This window comes from Tachypleus tridentatus, chromosome 13 (assembly GCF_004210375.1).
Source record: "Tachypleus tridentatus isolate NWPU-2018 chromosome 13, ASM421037v1, whole genome shotgun sequence".
Classification (NCBI taxonomy): domain Eukaryota; kingdom Metazoa; phylum Arthropoda; class Merostomata; order Xiphosura; family Limulidae; genus Tachypleus; species Tachypleus tridentatus.
Window position 1 is genome coordinate 182,096,027 of NC_134837.1, and position 16,725 is coordinate 182,112,751.

The following is a 16,725-nucleotide window of genomic DNA, read 5'->3' on the forward strand; positions in this document are numbered from 1 at the left end:
GAAGGTGCATCATCATATTTGTCTTTGTAAAAGGCTTTAATGACTAAAATATGTAGTAGGACGTGTATAAAAATATTCAGACAAGTAAAAGAAACTAACCCAACCCCACTTTTTCAGATCATTATGAAGACGGATGTGTCTGAGAAGCACATTAAACATATAATGCTTTATGAGTTTAAAAAAGGCAATAGTGCAGCAGAAACTACACAAAACATTCAAGGTGTTTATAGTGCGGAGTCTCTCAATGATAGAAAATATCGAAGGTGGTTTCAGAAGTTCAGATCAGGCAACTATAGCTTAAGTGATGCACCATGTTCAGGTTGTCCTGTTGAGTTTAATGATGACTTGCTGCTGGCTACACTTGATGAAGATTGTGCTGTGACAGTTGAAGAACTAACACAGAAGCTTAATTCAACCAATTCAACAGTTCACCGTCATCTGCAACAGCTTGGAAAGGTGTTAACACTTGAAAAATGGGTCTCCAATGATTTAACAGAAGCCAACCTTAGAGCAAGAGTGGACACTTGCATTTTTCTACACTCTCGTGAACATAACTCAACTTTTTTGGACAGGTTAATGAATGGAGATGAAAAAATGGATATTTAATAAAAATGTCAAGTGCTGCAGACAATGGCTCAATGCAGGTAAACTGGTAAAGCGCAACCCAAAATGGACCTCCACCCTAGAAAAGTCTTGTTAAGCGTTTGGTAGGATATTGTTGGTGTAATCCATTTTGAGTTGCTGCCACTGAATGTAACGATTACATCAGACTTCTATTGTCAACAGTTAATGCGCTTGAATGTTGCACTGAAAGAAAAGAGGTCTGCTTTGATCAATCGTAAAGGTGTTATGTTACACCAGGATAATGCACGGCCCCATACAGCAAGAATCACATCTGTAAAGATTGAAGAGCAAGACTGGGAAAAACTTCCACATTTTCCTTATTCTCCAGACATTACTCCATCTGATTATTATCTATTCTGAAGTTTGGAGAACTGTCTTGATGGAAAAGAGCTTGGAACACATGAAGATGTCAAAACTACCCTGTTTACATTCTTTTATATCAAATCTCAAGAATTCTATAGAAGTGGCATTCAGAAGCTTGTGAATCGTTGGCAGGGAGTAATTTATAATAATAGAACATACATTATTGATCAGCCCGGCATGGCCAGATGGTTAAGACATTCAACTCGGAATCCGAGGGTCGCGGGTTTGAATCCCTGTCACACCAAACATGTTCGTCCTTTCGGCCGTGGAGGCGTTATAATGTTACGTTCAATCCCACTATTTGTTGTTAAAAAGCGTAGTCAAAAAGTTGGCGGTGGGTATTGATGACTAGCTGCCTTCCGTCTAGTCTTACACTGCTAAATTAGGGACAGCTAGAGATAGCCCTCGAGTAACTTTGCGCGAAATTCAAAACAAACCATTATTAATTAAATAACATAAAAAGCGTTTGAAATCCTTTCTTTTTTTATGAACCTAAAATCGGACATTACTTAAGAGATGACCTGATACATTGTACAATCTGTTGTTGTGAGTAAAAAGAGACAGCAACAATATTTTGGTAATGAATACAACAACTTAGTTACTGACCTCTAACAAACTATGCATTCTGAACATGACTTTCACACCTCTTTTCGGTGTTCTTCTACCAGGGATGTCACGTTTCACCACACCAGTTTTATTTGGATTGCTTAAGGTTGATTTTAGAGAAATAAATTTCTCGGTTAAAGTGTTCACTTTCTGGGTTTCTATCTGTTTGACGATCACAAACAACGTCCTTACATTAGTTAGTTAGTTTGATTTTTGAATTTCGTGCGAAGCTACATGAGGGCTATTGATAATGAATTTACCCACTTGAAATAAAAAAAAATATTCATTTACACGTGTAAGTTCTGAATAAGTTCGATTGCAGATCCAACTGTTCCATCTTCTAAATTTAACTAAAACTATTAATATATATATGTACATATATATATTTAAACCTTAAAGCCACCTTTTATCATTCATATCCTTATCAAGCTTTCTCTTAAACTCACCTAAATTTCACAACATTCGAAGGTAACCCATTCCAAAGGCCAACCACCCTGTTAAAAAATAAAACTGTCTTATCTGAAGACGACTCTTGTTCTGTCAAAATTTATAGTCGTGCCCCCTTGTCCTACTATTCTCACAATCTCGTTCTCATATCTCGTGAGAAATAATCAGATAGGTGTTTACGTGTTTTATTTCGGGGTTGTTTGACGTATCAACCCTAATAAACACCTTTAATTACTGTGTGTGCCTACTTTTTATGCCCTAATTATTAGTTATACAAAAAAAAGGTTACGCTTACTTATTTCTGGTATCTTTATCCTGTCAAACAAAACTTCAGTTCGTACTGTCATTTTGCCCTTGTTTAATATCAAATAGGATTTAGAAGGTACGTGTAGTCGGCTTTTGTATCAAGTTTAATTTTGAACTGGTTTTTTTTTTATACCTTTAACATGTCACAAAATAACGTTCGTTGTAGATAAGACAGAACAAAACGTTTGCTCGAATAACAACTTCTTGGCCGCTGAAACTGATGGATAAGTAACCACGTGTTGCTATAATAAGTTAGAGTTTTGATCTTTGAACTTTTCGGTAGTACGGGACAGTAACACGTGTTTATCGATATTAGAAATCAATTTTCAGTAAGTAATGCATGCACATGTTTGGGTGTTAAACATACATGCATTAAAAATATTGCTTTTGACCATTTTAACCCTTCTTTATTCTGGTTCGTCTATGATTATGTAGAGTGTTTTTATTTTCGTTTGTCAAAAACGTAAGAAGAGATATTTTAACAGCATATTACATTACACATGTATTCTTATGGTCAGCGGTTTTAAATTCAAGGCGTCCATCCCTAAACCTTTAGAGCCTCTAAACTGTCGGCTTAGGCAAGGGTCATATAACATGACGTTTGAGTTGAAACGTGTGTTTTGTAATTATAAGGAGTAACGAATCTCTAGATAATTAATTACCTGTGGGCTTACTTGATACGAGTTTTTATAAATACATGCATGTAGTAACAGGTTTCGTGCATTATCAAAATTGTTATACAATATTATTATGTTCACCGATCATAAAACTATAAAAAAGTCCCATTTTTTACAGCATTTAATGCATTTATTTCAGTAAAAACAGTGACAAAAAGGACATTTAGGACTCAAGTGAACTGATACAACTTTCAAGTACAGTTGGACTAGTGACAGGACATTGTCCTGAAGGAGTCAACAGTTTACATATTGCTTCGTTACCCCATGCCAGTGTTCACAATACGTGCCGTTTTCATTTGTCTTTATCGTACCAAATAAATCTCTCTTTCAGACGCTTAAACGAAAACGAACAGAAGAAAGGAAGCTTTATTTTTAAATATATGTATATGTATACATGTGTGTATGTCAAATTATCTTCAATGATTTACAGCCTAGTTCGTACTATTGTACCCATGAAATTACCAAACAAGCTTCAAAACAAAAACAAATACATTATAACCTCGTACCCACCGATTGTTCAATGTTGGACATTAGCGATTCACGCTCTTATTGAAGCAGTCAACGTCACAAGCGTAGCATGACAGACAAAACCTGAAATACAGAAGTCCTGGTTACAGACCTTTAACCTCCCTCTACACGTTTTCTGGCAGGTTGCCAAGCCCTCATGACTCACCAGTACGCTCCTGAGTTTGTAATTGGATGTTATGGATGCACTTCTTGGAACCGTTATTGGTCGACATTAGAAATGTTGTAAAAAATAAATGATGGAAAAATCTCTTAAATTAGATTATCTCAAACAGTTGTAGTATATATATATATTCGTAATACCTCAACTCCAATCATCACACTGTTAGCTAGTAAAGCTAGATCAAAAAGTAGCTAATTTAAACATCTGAAGTTGTAAAGCAGCTAATGTTTATTTTTGCTAACCGAAGTAAATTATTGGTGGGCACCTGGCGACACAGCGCATTGATAGCATTTTAAATTAATGGATGAAATGTAAAGTAATTAAACCCTCAGACGTATTTAATAATCTTTTTATTCCACAATAAAAGAGTAAAAAATGTTAAAAAAGAAAGTAAATGTAGGGTTAACTAACATAAATCCTTCAAAAACAGTGTAAATATAATAGTAAAGATGGCATTTACACTGTTTTTGAAGGATTGATATCATTTGTAGATGCCATCCTTACTATATTATTTACACTGTTTTTGAAGGATTGATACTATTTGTAGATGTCATCCTTACCATATTATTTAAACTGTTTTTGAAGGATTGATACTATTTGTAGATGCCATCCTTACCATATTATTTAAACTGTTTTTGAAGGATTGATTCCATTTGTAGATGTCATCCTTACCATATTATTTACATTGTTTTTGAAGGACTGATATCAGTCATCCATACATTTACTTCTTTTTTTCAAGGTTTTTCTTTACTTGTTTGCTTGTTTTGTTAATACAATATTTTGGTAGAGACGAGAAGATTGTAATTATGACCAAGTTCTAAATACTGTGAGGTTTCAACTGTAATATTTATTGTTTATCTATTATTAATTGGCAGTTCCCATTTCACCCTGTACCTAAGCGTTTTAAGCAACATCATGTCTGAAGGAAAGCTAACATATAGGGGCAATAATGACATCGTTTAATTTAAAAAGGGGATATTCTGTTTGAAACTTTGTCACCTCAGTAAAGTTGGTTGACAACAATGTTTTGTTTTTAAGTTATCATGTAAAAATACCAAAGACGCAGAAGAAAAAATGAACAACAAAATCAAACTTTCCGCTATGATATTTACAAACATTCCCAGAATTTGTGACTCAGTCAAAAGAAAATGTCCTTTATGAATCAGGTGTTTTGGAAAGAATAAGATATGAAAACTTTACACAATATTCGCTACTATTCATTTAGTAGCGAATCCCATCAGAGTTTAATTTGGTTTGAATTTCGCGCAAACTTACACGAGGGCTATCTGCGGTAGTCGTCCCTAATTTAGCACTGTGAGACTAGAGAGAAGACAGCTAGTCATTACCACCCATCGCCAACTCTTGGGCTACTATTTTACCAAGGAATAGTGGGATTGACAGTCACATAATAACGCCCCCACGGCTGAGAGGACGAGCATGTTTGGTGTGACGGGGATTCGAACCCGTGACCCTCGGATTACGAGCCGAGTGCCTTAACCACCTGGCTACGCCGGGCCTGCCCACCCATGAAAATTAACTTCTTAATAACCGGTCGCATGTCCGTGGAATAATATGTTCTCGAAACTAGTCAGGGAACATTCAAACATCTCAATGTCCAATTAGAAATAGATATATTTTATATTAGATTGTTTTATTAGCAAAAGTTTTCATTTTCTTTTGGATATCTGATCAAGGAATGTTTGTACCAAGATTATTTCTCTAGTGAATCAGTGATGAGCTGACAATAATAACAACTGGGTTTCGACAAATATGGTTGCAGAAACACAGATAACCCATTGTTTATCTTTGTAATCAACAACAAACAAAACCAGCAAACTAAACCTTCTTGTCAATAGTTAGTTTTAATAGACGGCTGATTTCGGGTTCGTTAGTCACTGTTAAGGGCTATCTATGCTGTGCTTTCTACGGGTATTGAAATCAAGGATAAAATTCAGAGTTACAGAATTTACGGGTATTGAAATCAAGGATAAAATTCAGAGTTACTGCTTAGCTACTGTGGTCTAAGGAGAGATAAGCTGTTTGTTTCAGAACAAAACCATATTGAGTTTATCTGCTGTTTCCATTACTATGAATCGAACACTGCATTCAGAAAAAAAAATCAAAATCTGAAATGATCCTCCACAAGACTAGAAATTAACCCTAGAGGTGATGTTTGGCATAATCTGAGAGGTTAATACGAAGGTTAAGAGCACTGCCTTCCATACATGACATGTGTTGAATTTTGTGAAAAAAAAACAACAAAAAATCATCGAGATGAATATGCACTAGATAAAATTACACAACATGATAACATTAGATAACATTACACAACATGATATCATTAGATAACATTACACAACATTATAACATTACTCTACATGATAACATTAGATAACATTACACGACATGATAACATTAGATAACATTATACAATATGACAACATTAGATAATGTTACACAGCATGATAACATTAGATAACAGTACACAATATGATAACATTAGATAACATTACACGACATGATAACATTAGATAACATTACATGACATGATAACATTAGATAACATTACACAACATGATATCATTAGATAACATTACACAATAAGATAACATTAGATAACATTACACAATATGATAACATTAGATAACATTACACGACATGATAACATTAGATAACATTACCCAACATGATAACATTAGATAACATTGCACAATATGATAACATTAGATAACATTACACGACATGATAACATTAGATAACATTACACAACATTATAACATTACTCTACATGATAACATTAGATAACATTACACGACATGATAACATTAGATAACATTATACAATATGACAACATTAGATAATGTTACTCAGCATGATAACATTAGATAACAGTACACAATATGATAACATTAGATAACATTACACGACATGATAACATTAGATAACATTACACAATAAGATAACATTAGATAACATTACACAATATGATAACATTAGATAACATTAGATAACATTACCAAACATGATAACATTAGATAACATTGCACAATATGATAACATTAGATAACATTACACGACATGATAACATTAGATAACATTACACGAAATGATAACATTACTAAACATGATAACATTAGATAACATTACACGAAATGATAACATTGGATAACATTACACGACATGATAACATTAGATAACAATACACGTCATGATAACATTAGAGAACATTACACAAGATGGTAACATTAGATGACAGTACACAACATGATAACATTAGACGACATTACACAAAATGGTAACATTAGATAACAATTCACAACATGATAACATTAGATAATAGCATATTCGTCAGTTATTGGTGGTTAGTGACTACATCCTTGTCTACTATTGGTTGTCAGTGTGTGTGATGAAAGAATGATCGTATATACGTTAGCTGACTGTTCATTTACCCGCGAATAAGTATACGTTCACTAAAGATATGCTGAGTGGAAGGTTGATTAAACTTCTTATAGCCAGATTTTACTTTCAGCTTAATTTGTACTTTTATGATTTAGAAACATACATCGAGAAATTGGAATTTATAAGCCAATAATCAGTTCATTCAGTTTACTTAGATATAGTGTAAAGTTATTATGCTATCAGTAGTTTTATACCAGCCCTTTGTTACTGTTGGATTATATTATAGTTTAAATTACCAAAACGTTTACACATTGCACTTTTTGTGGTTAAACTATACTTAAGTATTGATCGAATGCTGGTATTAAGAGTCTCAGTTCATTATATATTTACCATGTCCACACTGTGTGACTATACAGAGTGTCGGAAAAATACAGAACCAAGGGACTTCCACAAATTTTACAGAATGTATTCCACATGCTGCCTCGTAATTCGAAACAAGCTTGGGTTTACTGGAAGATTAACTGTTCCTTCTCACGCTTTGACACGCCAAAGTCACGTATCAGAAATTAATAGTAGCTATCAATCACCTATGGTTCTAGGTTTTACTGTAATATTCGATATTTCTAATGAACGAAAACTGTTTAACTTCAGTATTTGTTTTCTTTAATTGCTTTGAGCCTTCAGAATAAGAACACGTGGTCGACAATTAAATAATGTTTGTTTTATTTCCAGTTAAAGGTTCGTTACGCTATAACAAAACAGTATATTGCTCTATGTTTCACGAAATTCTAAGGCTCTTTGGTACAATGTTTCAGCTCCATAGCTCCAACAGACTAGAAATGTTTGGAAATACCGTGGTATTTATGATTCAATGGCCCAGGGTTTATTGCAGGATCCTTGCTCTGCCTAAAGATATAACTAACTTCTTAAATAAACACAACACTTACAATCTGTGAGATACTTATATAGAAATGTTCTTACTACTGCTTTCGGTTTCATCAATTATCTACACTCCCTATTATATGGATGCGGTTAGGCAAGGTTGTTTGTAAAATATTCATACACCTTACTTGTTGAAAGAAATAACAATTTATCACAGTGACAAAACACTAAAAAGCACAATAAAACATACAACTATTGTTAAACTTTAACGACATATAGAACTAGTGATCTATAAAGCTTTAATGATATATCGAACTAGTGATCTATAAAACTTTAATGATATATAGAACTAGTGATCTATAAAACTTTAATGATATATAGAACTAGTGATCTACAAAACTTTAATGATATATAGAACTATAGTTCTAATAAATCTTAACGATATATAGAACTATTTTTTGATAAACTTTAACCATCTTTAGAAACATTGCACTGATAAAGTTTAATACTATGTATATCACTTGAACAGCTAAACATTTACGATATTTATTTGTCAAAATATCAGGGCAAAAGTCAATGATCTGTCTAAAATGTTAACACAACTAAATAATTATGAACATAGACAGTGAATGAAATAAATTAATATTAAACTCTATTGATACTGCCAATCTACTAACTATTAAGTTGTTGTTTCCAGAGAGACTTAGCAGTACATAATATTTCACATGAGTTATTACAAATAATATATATGATTGTTTAAATTCCCTCTTTTTAATAACGCTTAGAATGAGGGTTGTTGTTTTTAACAATGCGATTAACGGGTAATAAAATACAATTTTACCCAAAGTAATGGAAGGCGTTCGTTAATAGAGATACTGAGTGAGCTGAAACTATGATAAAGTTTAGAGAGAATAATGTAAATTGTTTCTACCAAATTATCGTAGAGTCTGATAAACTGATACAAAAACAGTGTTATCTGTATACAGCGTTGAATAAAAATACGTTTGATTTGAATGCTATTTGAATACCCTTTGATAGATTCAAATACTATCTGCGTTCTTTACAGCACATAGAGAAACTTTTACTTGACTCTTACCCACTCTTATGATGCAACTCTACCACCATGATAAAACTAAGAGAAGTTTTTTACTTGACTCTTACCCACTCTCATGATGCAACTCCACGCTTTTGACGACACGCAAATAACTTTTCACTTGATTCTTAAAAAAAAACTGTTATTTCTTATAATTATTAAAATTTTGGTTTGTTTTGAATTTCGCGAAAAGCTACACGAAGGCTATCTGCGCTAGCCATCCATAATTTAGCAGTGTAAGACTAGAAGGAGGTAGCTAGTCATCACTACCCAGCGCCAACTCTTGGGATATTCTTTTGTCAACGAATAGTGGGATTGACTGTTATATTATAATACCCCCTCGGCTGAAAGGGCTAGCATATTTGGTGTGACGGAGATTCAAACACGCAACTTTCATATAACGTGTCGAGTGCCTTAACCACCTGACCATGTCGTGTAAATTATAGAAAGACCGGTAAAATTATGCACCTGTCTTTTTTCAAGGTCAATATTTCAACAGTTTTGGAAGACGAGATTTAGGTAACCAAATGTAATCATATCTGCAAGTTATTGTCCAACTTTGTTATGATTATTTTAGATTAGATTATTCTGAAACTTTTTTGTATCTTAAAATTCTTTATTTCTTAACAAAACACGAACAGCAAGTTGGTGAGGTTTCGTTTTAAGAACTTTAATTTAGTGTTCGTTACAGCTTGGCGAAACGTTCAATAATAAATAATAACATACAAACCTGATCTTTATGTCTCACTTCAAGGAAGAATACAATATCTATGCCGAGAAGTGAGAAATTTCTAGGACTTACTCTCTGATACATCGTTATTTAGTGTTTTGATTTCTTTGTTTCTGTGTACGTAAAAATATAAGAAAAGATATTGATGAAATAACCAAATGGCTTGAGAGACAATCATTATGTTGACACAATAATGACTTGAGAGTCCATCATTATGTTCACACAATAAAGACTTGAAAGTCCATCATTATGTTCACACAATAACGACTTGATAGTCCATCATTATGTTGACACAATAACGGCTTGAGAGTCAATCATTATGTTGACACAATAATGACTTGATAGTCCATCATTATGTTCACACAATAACGACTTGAGAGTCCATCATTATGTTCACACAATAACGACTTGATAGTCCATCATTATGTTGACACAATAACGGCTTGAGAGTCAATCATTATGTTGACACAATAATGACTTGATAGTCCATCATTATGTTCACACAATAACGACTTGAGAGTCCATCATTATGTTCACACAATAACGACTTGATAGTCCATCATTATGTTCACACAATAACGATTTGAGAGTCCATCATTATATTCACACAATAACGACTTGAGAGTCCATCATTATATTCACACAATAACGACTTGAGAGTCCATCATTATGTTCACACAATAACGACTTGAGAGTCCATCATTATGTTCACACAATAACGACTTGATAGTCCATCATTATGTTCACACAATAACGATTTGAGAGTCCATCATAATGTTCACACAATAACGACTTGATAGTCCATCATTATGTTCACACAATAACGATTTGAGAGTCCATCATAATGTTCACACAATAACGACTTGAGAGTCCATCATTATGTTGACACAATAACGACTTAAGAGTCCACCATTATGTTGACACAATAACGGCTTGAGAGTCAATCATTATGTTGACACAATAACGACTTGATAGTCCATCATTATGTTGACACAATAACGACTTGATAGTCCATCATTATGTTCACACAATAACGACTTGAGAGTCCATCATTATGTTCACACAATAACGACTTGATAGTCCATCATTATGTTCACACAATAACGATTTGAGAGTCCATCATAATGTTCACACAATAACGACTTGATAGTCCATCATTATGTTCACACAATAACGACTTGAGAGTCCATCATTATGTTCACACAATAAAGACTTGAGAGTCCATCATTATGTTCACACGATAACGACTTGAGAGTCCATCATTATGTTCACACAATAATGACTTAAGAGTCCACCATTATGTTGACACAATAACGGCTTGAGAGTCAATCATTATGTTGACACAATAACGACTTGATAGTCCATCATTATGTTGACACAATAACGACTTGATAGTCCATCATTATGTTCACACAATAACGACTTGAGAGTCCATCATTATGTTCACACAACAATTGATGTCATTACCAAACGACTTGAGGGTTCATGAATATGTTGATATAACAGCCAAATGGCTTGAGAGTCCATCAAGATATTTCTCATAAGCGGTTCCAAATTATTTTTCGGTTGAACTGCCCTCAAAACCGAGAGTATTGTGTTCTAAAAAAATTCAATGTCCACTTTATTTTCAGCGATAAAAATTTTAAGGAAAATCCCCAAAATTTAAATACAACATTCATCAAAACTATCCTCTGTGCAACAACAAAGGTCAATCAGAGTTGCTTTTTTTTTTTTTCCGAGACACACGTATAATAGCTAGTTACTATGACAATAACAGAAATAATGGTACCGTGAGGTGTCTTTGTTCCATACCTAAAGAAGTTTCACTAAACTACACGTATATAAGAGAAGTCTTATTATTCTTCCAACTGTATTCAGAGTAACGTAAATACTTGAGTGCACGGACTTGTTTGTTGAAACAATTTTTTAGTACAATCGCTACAAAGAATACACGCGACATAGCTGATACCTATCATTTTCCAAACAAGGAGAGCTTTATCCAGAACCAAAAGCTGAATCAGGAAAATAACATATATTCTATCCAAACCCTTTACATACACACAACTAAAACAGACAATTCATAAAAATACTATAAATATAATTTCCTGAATATTCCCAAAGGTGGCGCAATAACTAGTACTTTTCTGTTTATGAATTGAACTGATTATTTATTCCTGTACTCGTCATTCATTAGTATGATTTCTGTGTCTGACACGAAGGCAAAACTATCTTTCTATACATATGTATGTGTATTGGATAAATAAACTTTATTCCTTTATATTTTTGTGACTTGTCAAGGTTTTACATTTTTAAGCACGTAATAAATGAAAGTGCTACAAGCGAAAATTTAAAGTTAAGAGCTATTCACAAAGTATATATATATATATATGAAGCAGAAATGTTCACGTACAATGATAAAAAACATTGAAAGATATAGAGTACATCCAGTTAACATATCGTTAACTCCCAAACTTTTAGCATTAAACAAATCGCGCGGCCTGGCATGGCCGGGGGGTTAAGGCACTCAACTCGTAATCTGAGGGTCACGGGTTCGAATCCTCGTCACACCAAACATGCTCGCCCTTTCAGCCGTGGGGGCGTTATAATGTTACGATCAATCCCACTCTTTGTTGGTAAAAGAGTAGCCCAAGAGTTGGCGGTTGGTAGTGATGACTACCTGTCTTCCCTCTTGTCTACACTGCTAAATTAGGGACAGCTAGAGCGGATAATCCTCGAGTAGCTAAATTCAAAACAAACAAAAAACAAACCGCGAGCTTGCATTCAAGTGTTTGTCGCTAGTTTTCCCTAATTTAGAAGTGTAAGACTAGAGGGAAGGCAGCTAGTCATCATCACACACCGCCAATTCTTGGGCTACTCTTTTACCAACGAATATTGGGATTGACCTAACATTATGACGTTCCCACGCCTGAAAGGGCGAGCATGTTTGGTGCAACGGAAATTCGAACCCAGAAAATCATGCTATGAGTCGAGTGCCTTAATCACCTGGCCATGCTGGTCCTGTCTTCAAGGCGGAACTGAGATGTATTTTTAAGCCTGCATACACATTAGGTGTTTTTTTTTTTCAGATATAAAGATCGTATGTCTACCTTTCAAACTTCTATTACAGTATATGAATATAAATCTTCTAAATTATCTTTAGCTTTTATTGCTTGAGGGTTAATTGTTTGTATAGGAGAGCATGATAATTTCAGATTTGTGTCATTTACAAGAATTAAAAACCATACAGTAAATATACGTAATGAAACTATAAGTAGAGGACGATTTAAAATCCTGTCTAAGGTAAATAATGAACAAGAACTGTGACTAAAGGAATGCTGATGAATGGATTTAAAACGTATTTGAAGAATCAAAACATCGTGGTTCGATTAATAAAGAAAGTTAATAAAATAAAACAAGAAACATGTTACATACCATCTACTAAGTGGTTTTAAATTTGAACTGGAGAAGTTTGAACGTAAGGGTTGGAGAGAATCTTAGAGTTTTACACATCGTGATAATGAAATATCCAATCAGTTCCAAGAAGGACATTAATTAACTTCGTGTGGTCATAATAAAACAAATACCTGATCGTTTCTAAGAAGAGCTTTGATTAAAATTATGCGGTCTGTGTTATCAGAAGCAAGGAATAATATTATGGTCAGTTTTATAAGAAGCTCTGAATACTAATTTGCGGTCAGCGTTATGAGAAACGCAATGATATTATTTGGTCAGTGTAATGAGAAACACTAAATGAAATTATGAGCTCAGTGTTATGAGAAAAATGCAATGATATTATATGGTCAATGTTATCAGAAGGAACGAAAACATTGCGGTCAGTTTTGTGAGAAGCACTGACTATTAACATGTGATGAGTGTTATACAAGCAGTAAATAGAGTTATGTGGTTAGTTTAACGTAGCTTTTATTTTTATTTTTCTAACGAACTCGAATCGTTTCATTTTCGTGCTCATTTGTTACAGAGCAGTATAAAGCCAAAGCTAATCACTACAAACCTACATAAATTACAGATTACTGGTTTCAACTGCAACTGACTGATACGTAATGTCTAATATAATTTTAATGGAGAACCTTCTTGAACGCTTTCGTGAACGTGTGCATTCTCATAAACATTTAATCCGGACATTCATTTTACTTATGCGTTCCACCCATTAAAAAACGCACCAAAGAGAAAACGTTTCTCTTTATAAATATCGAGAGAGTGAGTGGATGTGAGAGTTTAGTTTCTTGTCATGTTGCTAACTTGTCATTCTATGTTTCAGGTAAGAATGTAAGAATTATACAATGCTCTAAACGACCCTGAACTGGGATAAGTTATTACCGACATGAAAACGGCCACCCACCACTAAATTCTATACCTTTTATGGATGTGTTGTAACAAAGAAATACTACTTAAAAACACAAAGAAATGAAATAGCTCGTACTGAAGCCATTCGAACATTATCTTAACGTATGCCGTGGTAAATTATCTTCTGAAACGTTGTTTTAAAATGTTTTATACTAGATGAGTCAAAAAACAATATTATTTTAAAATGTTTTAAATTACATGATGCAAAAGCAAAGTTGCGTTAAATGTTTCATTTTAGATGATTCAAGATATAATATTATTTTACAATGTTTTACAGTTGATGAACCATCCAGAGAGAATGTTATTTTAATACGTTTCAAAACGGGTTATTCAAAACTCTACAGTAATATTTGTTCATTTAACTAAACCTAGGTGTATTTATTAATCATGGTTTTGTATCGTTAGTGTAAGTCCGTTTATTTAATTAATTATTTATAACCCTAGTAAGTTTGTATTTCCGTGCATAACATTTATGGCATAATTGTTCTGACATTTTTAATACATATATGATAGTACAAACACTTAGTTCGAACACCTATTTAAATGAATACAGTTTCGAAACAGCGGTATTAGAAAGATGTACTGTATTATGTGAGCTTTATGTGGCTATAGTTGTTAGTTAGCATAAAGTTTTGGAATGTTAATTGAATGACTCTGTGCACGTAAAAAAAAATCAGATATACGTGTGTTCATTATATTGCTAAACTCACACAGTTTACCATAAGCAAGACAAATTTTATCTACTTCAGAACACTATAAAGAATATAGTATCAGAAAGATACTTACTATGATATCCCTAGAACCCTATAAAGAACATAGTATCAGAAAGATACCTACCATAATATCCCTAGAACACTATAAAGAATATAGTATCAGAAAGATACCTACTATGCTATCCCTAGAACCCTGTAAAGAACATAGTATCAGAAAGATACCTACCATAATGTCCCTAGAACACTATAAAAATATAGTATCAGAAAGATACTTACTATGATATCCCTAGAACACTATAAAGAATATAGTATCAGAAAGATACCTACTATGATATCCCTAGAATCCTATAAAGAACATAGTATCAGAAAGATACCTACCATAATATCCCTAAAACATTATAAAGAATATAGTATCAGAAAGATACTTACTATGATATCCCTAGAACACTATAAAGAATATAGTATCAGAAAGATACCTACTATGATATCCCTAGAACACTATAAAGAATATAGTATCAGAAAGATACATACTATGAAATCCCTAGAATCCTATAAAGAACATAGTATCAGAAAGATACCTACCATAATATCCCTAAAACATTATAAAGAATATAGTATCAGAAAGATACTTACTATGATATTCCTAGAACACTATAAAGAATATAGTATCAGAAAGATACTTACTATGATATCCCTAGAACACTATAAAGAATATAGTATCAGAAAGATACCTAGTTTGATATCCCTCTTTCTACAGTTATATTTGAAACGCAAATGAAAAACTAGTAATGAAAACTATTGAACAAGGTGTAAAGTTGAGTATTTGTTTGAATTCCGCGCTAAGCTGCCCAAGGACTTTCTGCGCTAGTGTAGAAGTAGAAGAAAGGTAGATAGTCATCACCACCCATCAACAGCTCTTAGGTTACTCTTTACCAATTAATAGTGGGATTGACTGTCACGTTGTATCCATGACTGAATGGATAAGCATGTCTGATGAGACAGGGTTTAGAACCCACGACCGCCAGATTATGAGGTAAGCACCTTAACCACCTGACCATGCCGGACCTGTAAAGTTGAATGAACAAGATGTACAATTGAGTGGACAAGGGGTAAACTTAAGTGAACAAGAGGTTAAGTTGAGTGAACGAGGGGTTAAGTTGAGTGAACAAAAGTTAAACTTGAGTGATAAGAAGGTAAGTTGAGTGAATAAGTAAACTTGAGTGAACAAGAGGTAAACTTGAGTAAACAAGATGTTAATTTGAGTGAACAAGAGATAAAGCCTTCGTTCTTAAACCTACAGTGTTCTAAGTTTAGATTGTTATTCACCTTGTTCATTCACAAACGTTGATAAAAACGAAAACAGACGTTTTAGATCGCTCGAACAATTAGATGACGCTTCCTTCAAAATTATTAAACAATTAATATTTTAACTGGTTCTGTCGTTTACTATAGTCAATGTCGACAAAAGACGGTTCTTAATTCAAGAATTACAATTGTTTCAGAACGTACCAAGATTAAATATATCTTGGCTTAACTTTCTCACTGACTTACTGTTATCCTTCTATTGTTTACAAAGGTTGTCAAAGATTATAAATTTTCAGTTTAATCGTCATTTTTTTTATTTAAAACGTTTCATTTAAAGATAAAAAGCTCAAACTATATTATGATTCTCTTTAAAATGTATGACGTAGAATCTGGTTGGTATGTTAGCTTTACACGTTGAAAATGGTACACAGTGTAATAACACTACAAATTAGCATTGTTAGATGCTGGCTATAAACTAGGACAAACATATAAACAAACTACCTACCAACTACACTTTCATCTAATAA

At 33.3% G+C, this 16,725-nt stretch overlaps 1 protein-coding gene and 1 long non-coding RNA gene across 2 annotated transcripts in view; one reads left to right on the plus strand and one right to left on the minus strand.

The window, feature by feature from the left end:
- LOC143237131 (transcriptional enhancer factor TEF-1-like) overlaps window positions 1-2,099 on the minus strand; it is a 90,656-nt gene extending 88,557 nt beyond the window's left edge. The window contains exon 1 of the mRNA XM_076476039.1: window positions 2,040-2,099. The gene's annotated coding sequence lies outside the window, so the exon portion shown is untranslated. The remainder of the gene's footprint in view (window positions 1-2,039) is intronic.
- The window catches only part of LOC143237132 (uncharacterized), a 75,353-nt gene that overhangs the window by 31,385 nt on the left and 27,243 nt on the right, over window positions 1-16,725 (plus strand). The window lies entirely within an intron of this gene.